At 37.9% G+C, this 13,179-nt stretch overlaps 1 long non-coding RNA gene across 1 annotated transcript in view; it reads left to right on the forward strand.

Moving 5' to 3' along the window:
- The first annotated feature begins 10,736 nt into the window (after positions 1 to 10,736).
- Positions 10,737 to 13,179, forward strand: part of LOC143649545 (uncharacterized) — a 37,362-nt gene continuing 34,919 nt past the window's right edge. The window contains exon 1 of the long non-coding RNA XR_013159096.1: positions 10,737 to 10,860. This is a non-coding gene — a long non-coding RNA (uncharacterized LOC143649545). The remainder of the gene's footprint in view (positions 10,861 to 13,179) is intronic.

Genomic DNA, 13,179 nt, shown 5'->3' on the forward strand with positions numbered 1-13,179 from the left:
AGTTTCTAGTACCACCTCCTATTCAGTCTAGCTTGCAAGCCCTAAATCCCTCTGCTCTAGTTTGCTAGCTGCCAGGATGTGATATACCAGAAAGGAAAGGGTTTTAAAAAGGGGAATTTAATAAGCTGCAAGTTCACAGTTCTAAGGCTGGAAAAATCTCCAAATTAAAGAAAGCTATAGAAATGTCCAATCTAAGGCATCCAGGGAAAGATACCTTGGTTCAAGAAGGCTGATGATGTTCAAAGGTTCCTCTCTCAACTGGGAAGCCACGTGACGAGCATGGCAACACTTGCTAGCTTTCTCTCCAGGCTTCTTGTTTCATGAAACTTCCCTGGGTACATTTTCCTTCTTCTTCTCCAAAGGTCTCTGGCTATGTGGACTCTATCGGTTCTGGTGGCTTTGTAGCTTTTTCCAAAATGTTTCCCTCTTCAACCCTACCTTGAATAGGTGGAGACACATTTACATGGAACCCATGGAGTTAATCAAAAGTTACCATGCACAATTGGGTGGGTCACATCTCCATAGATAATAAAAACCCTCCTACCCAGCAATACTGAATGAGGATTAAAGGACTTGCTTTTCTGGGGTCCATGACAGAGTTAAATCGGCACACCCTCCCAATAAAGATATTCTCGAGCTGCCACAGATAAAGTTTCACATTTCACACTGTACAGTTGATTTCTTTTCCATCATTGCTGATACCCCTTTCAAAATCTTACATTAGCTTGTATCAATTCAGATAAATCTTAGAGAAAGCAATCTGATTAAATAACTTTGTATAGTAGCCCTGACAATAACTAACCCAACTTTCGATGTATAAAATTACTTGTCTAATTGCTAACATTTATTGAGTTCTTAGCATTTGCCCTAAGAGCTTGAAAGGCATTTCAATTAATTTTCAGATCCACCTTAAGAGTAGGTATAGACTCACTGAATTTCCCAAGGTCACATTCCTAGTGATAAAGCCAGAATTCTAATGCACTTCTGTACCTATTCCTTGTACCTAAGGTTTTTCCAAGGGTAAAGAGATACTATAGTTTTGGTGTGATGGAGTTTCCCAGTTGAATTCTGTGTAGACGGGCAGTGTAATAATTAGACACTAAACATATAGCCAGAATTTCCACAATACAAATTGAATGTATGTAAGTCAAGTAATTAAAAGAACAGGATTTGTAGCATACACTGCTGTTGGTCATGTCTTAGTTGCTGGAGAAATTCACGCAGCATTGGGAGTACGTGCCTGTTCGTTGGAAGTGGCTGGCTGTTCAATTGGCAGCCCAATTGGTATTTTTTGGCAATTGTAAACTGTGCTGTGGTTTATTGTGGTTCTGCATTTTTAACATACCGACTTATTAAATCTTTATGCTTTCTTTCTCACTTAATAGCGATCATCTAAAATCCTATCTATTTTGACGTAGTCACATACTACCTTAGGATTTGCTTAGTGATGATTCTTGTCAGTTTTGATGAACTAATATATATATTAGTATTTCACATAATATATAAGTATTATATAGAATCAACTTATATTATAATTATATATATATATGCAGTGTGGTGGGGATCACATTTCATTCTTTTTCCATGTGAATATCCTATTATCACGGCACCATTTTTTGAATTTTTCTTTCTTTCTTTTTTGTAGTGTAGGGTCTGGGAATCGAACCTGGGTCTCTCCCACATGGCAGGCGAGCATTCTGTCACTGAATCTCCTGTGCATCCCAAACTAATATATTTTTAACTCCCCAAAATAAAATATACCTGTGTGTTATAAACCCCTTTCTTGCTTCTTGTTGCTAGGAATTCTTAGCTCCAAAACCCCACTTTTCCCATTGACATAATTATTTTTACAATCAATTCTTAAATAACCTCAGGTTTATAGAGAGCAAGTATTGCATAATTACAGAAGAGAAGCTGTACCTCTGGAAAATCCACATCAAATACAGGAAGAGAAAGGCCACATTTCTTGTGAAAAACATGGAAACTTTTTTTCAGAAATCTTTCCAGAAGTCAGTAGTTCAGAGATCTGGTAGAAGCGTTGTTACAGTTCTGATTCCCTGAGATTTGATAGAGGAAAAGTTGCCGAAGTCGGGGGTGGGGGGGTGGGGGGGGTTAGAGGGGTGCCTGGACCGGAGACCTTTGTCTTTGTCCCATAGGAGCTCTGTGAAGGTGCCTTAACCTCTTGGGACTCAATGGCCCTGTCTGTGAAGTAGGACTAACAATAGCTAACAGGATTGTTGTCGGGATTAACAGAGATCACACACTCATAAGGTGCTTGGCACATAATGGGCTCAGCAAATAACCATTTCCTTAAGTCATTAACCTATTTCCATGCAAATTCCTTATTCCAAAGCTATTTTCTCATTTTTATTTCAATTGTAAGATGAAAAATAAAATCACTCTCGTTAAGACCAAAGCTGGAAAAAGGGGAGGGTGTTCTCCAGAAGGAAACGTGGAAAGATATTGCAATGAGCAGCGAGTACTGATACCTACATTGTGCCCTACCAGTAAATTTGTTTGGATTTATCTAATTTATGTGCCCCCAGAATCCTAAGTAATGAGCTTATCTGATAACATTCTATAAGCTGTGGAAAATAAGGCAGTTTATATGATGATTGATACTTGAGTTCTGTGTTGAGTATCATGTGTCTTAAAAACATATTTTAAACATAATTCTGTTCAATATTTTACAGAAGAATCTGCTGTTGAATGCAACCCAACATTTTGAAGCAAAATGCTCTCGGTCTAGACTTCAAGTAGCTTCAAGAAACGTCAGAACTAGAAGGGACTTATTAATATTAAAGGCAGCTACCATTTATTAAGCACTTATGAGCCAGGCACTATGCTAACTTTGCTTTCTGTGTAACTGTTTTCTGTAATCCGTGCACAGCCAAGGGGTCAAGCCAGGACTAGAACCTGCTTTCCACTATCCTATTTCCTTTTTTTTTTTTCATGGGCAGACACCAGGAATTGAACCCTGGTCTCCAGCATGGCAGGGGAGAACTCTGCCACTGAGCCACCATGGCCTGCCCTATCCTATTTTGAGATATGAAAGCTGGTATAAAAGAGGATGGGAAACATTTTGGGGAAAATATCTTTCATTGTTTTGAAGGTTCCTTAAAGGGTTAAATCTTTTTATTTTTTTAAAAAATACCAAAAACACCAAACAAACGCAAACATTCTTAACTTTTGATCATTCCATTCTACATATATAATCAGTAATTCACAATATCATCACATAGTTGCATATTCATCATCATGATCATTTCTTGGAACATTTGCATCTATTCAGAAAAAGAAATAAAAAGAAAACAGAAAAAAAGTATACATACCATACCCCTTACCCCTCCCTTTCATTGATCACTAGCATTTCAAACTAAATTTATAAGGGTTAAATCTTGAGCTCTTCTTTTTAGAGTGGAAGGAATATATTAAAACATTTATAAAAGGAACCATTTTCATGCTTTCTCTTTAAGAGGTTACTCAATTAGCCTAGGTGAATGAGAACTTTTCAATGGGAGTGTATAATTAGGTATGTGAACACTTCTTCCAGTAATGGATAAAATTATGAAAGCCAGAAAAATGAAAATGAGGGCATTCTTAGTCATGCCTGGTCCCCGTGGCTTGTCTTGTTATATCATAAAAGTTCATCTCAGTCAACAGACTATTTCTACATGGAAAAAACATTGAGTACAGTGCCTTGCTTTAAGAGGCTATCTGAAGGAACTTTGCTTTGGATGCCAACAAGGGGTATAATTGTAAGTAGAAATGGAGAGGGGATGATAAATAGTTGCATGTGGGGTTGAAATGGAGAGGGTAAGAATAGGGCTTCTCTATTTCTAGAATAGGCAGACATGAAGTATTATTATTGCTCTCAGCATGCTAGATGTGGTGGTTTGGAGTTGTATGTACCCCAGAAAAACATGTTCTTAAACCAAATCCATTCTTGTGGGTGTGAACCCATTGTAAGTAAGGTTGATGAGATTACTTCATTCAACGTGTGGCCCGCTTCAATTAGGATGGGTCTTAATCCTGTTACTGAAGTCCTTTATAAGTGAATTGAATTCAGACAGAGAGAAAGCCAGAGAGGGAATGGTAGAAGCTGAACATCTGCGGAACCTGGAAGAGAAGGGAGAGAACAAGAGATGCTGCCATATTTCTTGACATGTGACAAGGACCAAGGATCAACATCAGCCAGCTCCAGAACTCCACAGTCTTTGAAGAGAAAGCATCACCTTGATGATGCCTTGATTTTAACTTTCTTTTAAATGCAAAACCATGAGGTAATAAATTCTCATTGTTTAAGCTGGCCCATTGCATGGTATTTGCTTGAGCAGTTAAGGAAACTAAAAAATACAAGGAATACCATTATCACAACCAACAAGTGTTTTGTGTAATAAAGAAAAGGCAACCATAGCAACACTATCCGCCCACTTCCCTATGTTCTTTTCCACCAGTTGGTTGATGTCTCTTAGGTTAACTTTATTCATATAAGAATACTGTTTACGAGAATTTAGTATAAAACTTACAGTACTTATATTTAACCTCAAACATCTAATGGAATTCCTACCCAACTAATTTTACCATTAGTCATTTAATGTGGGAACAGTCTCAGATACCTCATTGCATGTCTTTCCTCTACATCTAAACTTTTGCCAAATCTGTTATTTGGATTTTAAGTTCTACTTGGCCCTATCTCGTCTACTTCTGTCTGTATTGCATAGTTCCCAGCATACCTGTATTTTACAGTGCAGGAGAGGATGCAAATAGCCATGTGGATAATCATAAATATAGTGATGAGAAAGGAGTGAAGAGGAAAATGCATGAGCTTTAAGGATTTTTTATGTGGTGATCAGCACAGAGGTACTTACTATCCTATGACTTCTTAAACACAGTGCCTGCCCTAATGTCTACTATATGGTAGGTGTTCCAAAAATATTAGCTTAATTCCACTGATCTATATGACCCTGCATTATTTACATTAGACCCAGGAGAAACCCACCTGTTTATTTTTTGAGACGATACAGAGCCCACCTTTATTTTGAGGAGGACACAGAATTTAGAAGAGATGATTTAACTTTTTCTAAGGTTAAATCAAGGGGGTGATTGTTTACTTTTGTGAATTCCCTTAATAAAGTAAGCAGCTGATAAATGAAAGTAAAGAAGAAAATGTATGTGTGTCATCATTCCTTGAGCTTGTCCGTATTTTATTTCTTTATTCATTCATTCAAGAAATATTTAATGAGTGTCTATTATGTACCAGAGAACATGGAGACTATATCAGGGAACAAAAGACAGAAAATCCCTGCACTCTTGGAGTTTACAGTTCTTGTTTACTATGATGTAATTATCTCCTTGCTTGCTTTATCCACACTAGAATAACATTACTAATATAGTCAATAAATTGAGAAACACGGCCTATTTAAAAAAGAAAAAAAAAAACTACAAGGATGGGAGTATGTCAAAAGGACATAGGAGCCAATTGAAAGAGCTCTCAATGGCCAAAGTTGGAACACTGAGCAACAAAATAAAGTAGTATTGGGTTAGAACCCAAAGTATAAAATAAGTATCCATGAGTCCATGGATTGAATATACTAAAATACAGGGGAGAAGAGAAAAATCTTCCTTGCAGAAGAATTCCAATTAAATTATTTATATACTTCACCTTAAAGGAAAGACTTCTTTCCAAAAAGTACTTTGAAGCATTTTGCTTCAAAATGTTGGGTTACATTCAACAGCAGTACGTAAAGGGACAATGCAGGGTGGGGAGGCAAGGGCAACTTTATAATGGGAAAAACCTGAGAAACATGACCTCTGCTGGCTGACCAAGTTCAACATCAGCAGTTACAAATCATGGTGATTTGTAATCATTGATACATAATAATGTATCAATATTGGCTCATTAATTTGGAATACATAGTCCATGAGGATGAAGATGTTAGTAGCAGGAGAAGCTGTGTGTATATTAGGGGTGGGATTGGGTTAAGTAAGAACTCTGTTCTGTAAATCTAAATTTTTCTGTGTATCTAAAATGTTTAAAAAACAAAGTTTATTGTAATTTCTGGATACATCCTAGAGTATATTAAAGCAGATGATCAAAAAAGTCCCCTAGGGTTGGGGAGAAAGAATATGGAACTATTAAACTTTACCATCAGGGAATCCCCTGATATTGTATCAAACTTTAGGGACACCCAAATCAATAGGCCATGCCCTCAATCATGAGGCTTACTCTTGTGAAGCTTATGTATGTAGCGGAGAAGCTTAGACCATCTATAGGCATGCCTAAGAGTTACTTCTGGAGGACCTCTTTTGTTGTTCAGATGTGGCCTCAGTCTCTCTAAGCCCAACTCTGCAAGTGAAATCATTGCTCTCCCCCTTACGTGGGACATGACATCCAGGGGTGAAAGTCTCCCTGGTGATGTGGGGAGGGGGAAAAGAAATGTAACTAATAAGCTATCACTGGCAGAGAGAGTTCAAGTAGAGTCAAGAGGTTACTCTGGAGGTTCCCCTTACACAAGCTTCAGGTAGACCTTGCTACCTATCATAACCTGCCAACCCCCAACCAGGACAATTCTAGCCAATCCTAAAGAGCACCTAGGGCAATTTATAAGATTCCACAAGGGTTCCATGCACTAGAGTAACTTTCCAGAAACCTCCAACTTCCAGATGGGTCCCTGGTACAGGTGAGTCCTGAAACTTAGCCCAACCTCTCCAGAACATCAGTTAGTTCCATCTCTTTACCCTGTATTAGTGACAGACACTTCCAATATGAAAAAGTTAGAATGGCCAAGCCCAACCACCCCTAAAGAGAGGGATGGAAAGATCAAAGATGATGGTGGAATTATACATAGAAAATAGGACTTAATAAATGACTATGAATGCTGAATCATTAAATTGGTATCTCTTTTTGTCTCTAGTATTTTAGAGCAGCTAGAAGTAAAAACCTAAAATTGTGACATTGTAACCCATGTCAAACTCTGAAATATGTTCTACAACTAATTGTGGTGCTGTGCTTTGAAATTTATAGCTTTTTTGTATATATGTTATTTTTCACGAAAAAATGAAGGAAAAAAAGCCAATTGTGATGATAAAAAGTAGTTAAGCCCTCTAGCCTCCTATATTCTGGAGCAGCTAGAAGGAAAAATCTGATAGGATCATATGGTAGCTGTGATAAATTCTGTGATCTGTCCTGTAACCACTTATTGAAGAGTGCTTTGAAAACTATTGCTTTTTTAATTCTTTGCTTTGCATATATGTTATACTATACAGTACAAAAGTTTATTCACTTTTTTTAAGCCCTCTGGTAACAGGAGGGACCATAGCACTCATAAAGAACTGGAAAGACAGCTAGTGTGGCTGAAGCACAGAGAAGAAGGGTTGGATAAGCCTTGAGATGTAGGTAGGACCAGACCATGCAGACTCTTGTACATCATATTAGGAAGTTTGATCTTGAGTTTTAGAACTGTTGGAAGTCATCGAAGCCTTTTAAGCAGATTTTGCTTTTGGAAATATCACACTTATTGCAAATGCTATAAGAGTGGAGTGTGGGAATTCAGTTAGCAGGTTACACTCCTACTATCATAGTCTATGCAAGAAATTATGAAATGATGCTATCTTGGACCCAGAGTGGTGGCAGGGGAGATAGAGCAAGTGGATGGAGTCAAGGTAAAAATGGCAGAAATCAGTTGGTTGGGATGTGGGCAACGATAGAGAGGATGTGCCAAAGCTGGTATTTTTGAGGCCAAAAGCTGGATCCCATTCACCCAAGTAGCTCCATCTCCTAGCAGCGTTGGACATATAGTAGGCACTGGTAGCATGACTCTAATTAGAATGAAGTCACATGACTCCCAGTGTGATCTAGTGCTCTTCCCCTATAGTCGGAGTTTCACACTCTTATGGCTTTAGGACAGAGAAGTGAGACAATATACTCAGATCCCTGCATTATAGGAATTGGTGGACAGCCAGAGGTAAGGGTGGAAGCTGGGGCAGGAGAGGGAGGAGGCAGGATCATGAAAGATACTTTATATTAAGGATTAGATTACTTTTCAAAAAGAAACCTTTTCTGCGGAATTCCATAGGGTTCCATATATTTAACCGATATTTGTATTTTAAAGTGCATTCATCTAAATTTCTAATTTGAGCTTCCTAGTAACCTAAAGACATGGAAAGGATTATCACCTCCCGTTTTCCATTAGAGGAAATTGTGGCGCATAGAGATTTGGTGACCTGCTCAAATCACAGCACTGGTGAGTGGAATTTGAATCTATTTTTTTGAATTCCAAGTTCACTGTGCTTTACCATTAGGCTATACTCCTAGAGAACCTTACTGGTTTTGTTGGAGTTAAATGTATAAGTAAATTTATTATAGAAATATTAAGGAAATTTTGTTGAAATTTGAATGAGTCTCTAAAGACCTAGTCATTTTGATTCCACATTATGTGGAATCATGTATTCATATCCCCCTTGGAGGAGATTTGGATTTTCAGAAATACCAGCTGATTCTCTCAAGCAAAGTGTTCATGCAGTGTGTTGTGAGTAAACCAGCTTTCCAAATAGCCTCTTGCAGTGCAGATTATTTGGCTTTCATGCAAAGCGTGTAGATGCAAAAATCCTCTTCTGAAAAGATGCGATTGTCAGGTTAAAGGACCAAAACCATAGGAGAAGGAGACAAAGGAACCTTTGGTAAGTGTTCTGCATCCCCAGGCAGAGCTCTTCCTTGAGATTACCTTTTCTTCCTTCTCTTGATAGTTTCTGTAACAGACTGACCTTTTCCCTGGACAAGGCAGTCTGCTGTTCACCAGCATCTGCTGCCTTCCAGGACGGGTAGAGGTTGTAAGGCTGCAGATTTATTGTGATGAATTGGGCCTGTAAGTATGTTAGCAACTCAATCTGCTGCCACGGGGAGATCCACACATTTTAATTATGGGCCTAGTTTCTTAGGCTTTGGAATGATAGTATCTGCATGTATCCCTGGTTTGCACATTTAGGGATGTGTTCTCATCTCAGTTTGTGAGAATTTATGTGCACAATTCCCATTAGCATTAATGGGAGTTGCATGTATAAATCGCTGAACGTCAAAATGAGAATATACCCTTTAGTCTCAAGGATGAATTAGTCACATCTCTCTTTCCAGCTGCTTGTACTAGGTGATCTTCAGAATTTCTTTGAGAAATTTTTGACCATTTGATAGTTGGATTGCGGGTAAGTCCAAATAGAGCACAAAATTATTTTAATGATTTAATTTACCAGTTTTATAAAGGTGATTTTCAATATATGCATGTGCTTATTTTAGGAGATTTCCCAAATGCCTTATTAAAGTTAATTGCTTTATTATTAAAATATTTTTAAAACATCATAAAATATATTAACACTATTAATAATCATTACTTAATGTGCATTGTTTCATTCATTTAACAAGCATTTATTGAATTTCTATGTGTCAGGTACTATGCTAAATTCTGGTGAAACTAAAAGGCACAATCCCTTCTTTGATGGGTGTTCTAGTTTCCTAGGCTGCTTAAAGCAGATGCCATGAAATGTGTTGGCTTAAACAATGGGAATTCATTCGCTTACAGTTTGAGGCTGAGAAAATATCCAAACCACGGCATCATCAAGGCAATGCTTTGTTCCTGAAGACTGGCTGCCAGTGATCCTTGGCTCCTCTGCCACATGGCAAGGCACATGGTGGCGTCTGCTGGTCCCTCCCTTCTCTTATGGGTTTCATTGCCTTCAGCTTGTTGCTTGCATGGCATTCTTTCTCTCTCTGTATTCATTCTGTTTATAAAAGACTCCAGTAAGAGGATTAAGTCCCATCCTGAATGAGGTGGGTCACATCTTAACTGATGTAGCTCCATCAAAAGATCCTACCAACGATGGATTTACAACCACGGGAATAGATTGGATTTGAGAACTTGTTATTCTGGGAGTACATACAGCTTCAAACTGTATAATGGGGAAGATAAATTTAAAAACAAACAATGACAAACTTTACAAAGCAAAGCTATTTTTTTGAAAAAGTATGTGCAAAGCGTCACGAGAACCATGAGAGAGAATGTCTACAGGAAAAAGGGAACGTTTCACATATGATGTACCTTTTGATCTGGAACTTGAAGGTTGCATGGGAATTCTCCAGGTTGAGAAGCTGGGGCAGGTTATGGAAGAGTAAGGGCATTCTAAGCCAAAGAAACTGAAAGTTCAAAGACCAAGTGAAAAATACATTGCAGACTTTTCTAATATATAGGAAGGTCTGACTGGGTGTTAGCAAGAAATAAGCCTAGAAAGTAAACTGAGATTAGATTGAGAAAAGGATCAACTTCTTTATTCAGTGGGAACAAGGGAAGTATTTTAGAACATGAGTTTTGGAAACACAGTTTGTTTTTAAAAGTTCATTACTGGGAGAGGATAAACAGTGAATTGACATGAGAAAAAGGTGATATAGGTGAAGTAATTGAGTGACCATTAAACATTGAATAGTATCAGGACAGTTTGTTCTTTGAGATTGCATATATATGTGAATGTGTGTACATACATATGGTACACACACATATATATGTTTACACATACATTATACACACACACAGCTTCATTGAGGTGTGAACGAGGCATTTCAGATATGCAATTTGATAAGTTTGACATATGTACTGTACTAGTCAGAGTTCTTCAGAGACTATATATAGGTATTGGCTCATGTGACCATGGTGACTGGCCATTCATTCCACATTCCATAAGGCAGGTTGCAAAGCTGGGAATTCCAACGAAGGTTTCAATGAATTCCCTAGGAAGCTGGCTGGCTGAATTAGAAATTCTTCCTTCTGACTGCTGAAATCATCGCTTCTCTCTTTAAGACCATCAGCTCACTGGGTGAGACTTCTCTCATTACTGAAGGCAATCTCCTTTGTTGATTATAGATGTAATCAGCTGGAGATGCAATCAACTGACAATGATTTAAATGCACAAAATAACTTCACAGTAACAATCAGGCCAGTGTTTGCTTGATCAAATAACTGGACACCATAAAGTAGCTAAATTGACACATGCCTTAAACACAACGTACCCCTCGTCAGCTTGGCACCCATACCCATCTCCTCAAACCATACTTAATTTCTAAGTAAAAACAATACAATACAGTCACATCTTCGCCTATGATAATTTAACTGTACTGTGTATAACCTGAAATGCACTAACTCTATACCCAGAAGAGGATGCCAGTCCGTGGATAACATTCACTCTTAAATTTGATATCTGTAACTTAAATACTATGACACAGTAAATACAACTTACATGATGAAGGAATAAGGTATGTGAGAAAAGAGATATTTGCTTTGTGTATATATACAAACATTTATAAAATAAGGAAGAAATACTTGTAACCATTATAGTCCTCATTTCTGCAGCTGGTCATGGATGTGGCATATTTATGACTACCTTCTTCACCACCCATTCCAAATTCCCTTTACCCTCAGCAGGCACCTCTTGGTGCAGCAACCTGGTCTTGTTTCTTTGCCTTGTGTAGAAACCCAAACTGTCATTTCTGAAGGGTCTGGGCCATTAGTTGTCCTGCCTGGATTGAGTTGTTGCAATTTTCCATCAACTAATTGTAGAGAATAAGAGTATTAAGAGATGCACTAAGGGATCCTTTGTATTCCTGGTAAAATTTCTTTTCCTTCCATTTGTAGTTGCAATCCCATTTCCGCTTGATAATCAGGATCAATCACCCCAGCCAGTACAATAATTCCCTTCTTTGCCTGTTAATTCAGAGGAATGAGGAGCCCAAAGGACCAGGTGGCAGTCTTAACTTCTAATTCAATGAAATAATTATTGTGTCTCCTGGTGGAAGTGCTCCATTTGGAACTAAGACTTTTAGAACAGCAGAGCTTAAGATCACAGGAACAGGAAGCAAAATTTTTCTAGTTGGTCACTAGGGATAATAGTGAGTGGTGACATACCATTTTCAGCTCCTTGATTCCTGGACGTATGTTATGGATCCTGGCTATGGGAGAAATAGCGCCAGACAGTAGATGCTGATTTAGAGCAGGGACTTGGAAGGAACGTGATTGGAAAACTGGTGACAAAGAGAACTGGAGGATAAGTATGCGACTCGATCTTTCTGAATTGGTGAAAAAAACATATCTGTGAGACTTTGGGTATGGTTTTCAGAAACCTCACGCAGCTACAAAAAAATAAGAGTTTCTTTCTGGACACACATAAAAAACTTTCATGTCTTCCATATGGCACTTGAGCTGGAAATTTGAAGCCTTGAGCTCCTTCTTTCTTTTTTTGCTTTTTACAATGGTACCCAATGTATTTAGGGACAACAGCCAACATCCTTATTCTTTTTAACTCCACAAAATCTGTTAAGGTATCAATTCCACTGTCACCCAGACTCTTTCTTCTTAGAAGCATTTGCGTAACAGTAGCCAATGTGATATTTTGCATATCTCTATTGCCAATTCACAGCATGGATTATCAGTTCCATTCTGATCATTGGAAATAGAGTCATTAGTGGTTTTTAATCTAATCAGATTAGAGAACCAATTCCCAAAACCCCAGAAATAATTCAGAAATCTCAACCTTAAAATATTACTTCTTGGGCAGGCCACAGTGGCTCAGCAGGTAGGGTTCTTGCCTGCCATGCCGGAGATCTGGGTTTGATTTCTGATCATGAAAAAAAATTACTTCTTAAGAACCACTCTTGGTTGCTTGGGTGGTTCAGTGTTAGAATGCTCGCTTTACATGCGGGAAACCTGGGTTCGATTCCCAGACCATGCACCTAAAAAAATAAATAAATAAAAATAATAAAAATAAAAATAAACCACTCTCAGTATGAAAATCTGTAGTAGGGTTCTCCAGAGAAGCAGAACTAACAGGAGATATATATACACATGTAAATATATACAATAATGTATTATACATTTATATACATATGTATTACTATTACATACATGTGTATATTACATATACATATGTATTATAGGCACGTGCTAATATTATGAGATTTATTATAGGAATTGTATTAATATTATGAGATGTGTTGTAGGGATTGGCACATTCAAATTCTGTAAGGTAGGCTACAAGCTGGGAAGTCCAAAGTAAATTTCAATGAATTCCCCAAGAGAAGCTGGCTGGCTGAAATAGAGGCAGAAATTCTTTCAGATGCTGAAACCATCAGCTCTTCCTTTA

The sequence above is a fragment of the Tamandua tetradactyla genome, chromosome 11, assembly GCF_023851605.1.
Source record: "Tamandua tetradactyla isolate mTamTet1 chromosome 11, mTamTet1.pri, whole genome shotgun sequence".
Lineage (NCBI taxonomy): Eukaryota > Metazoa > Chordata > Mammalia > Pilosa > Myrmecophagidae > Tamandua > Tamandua tetradactyla.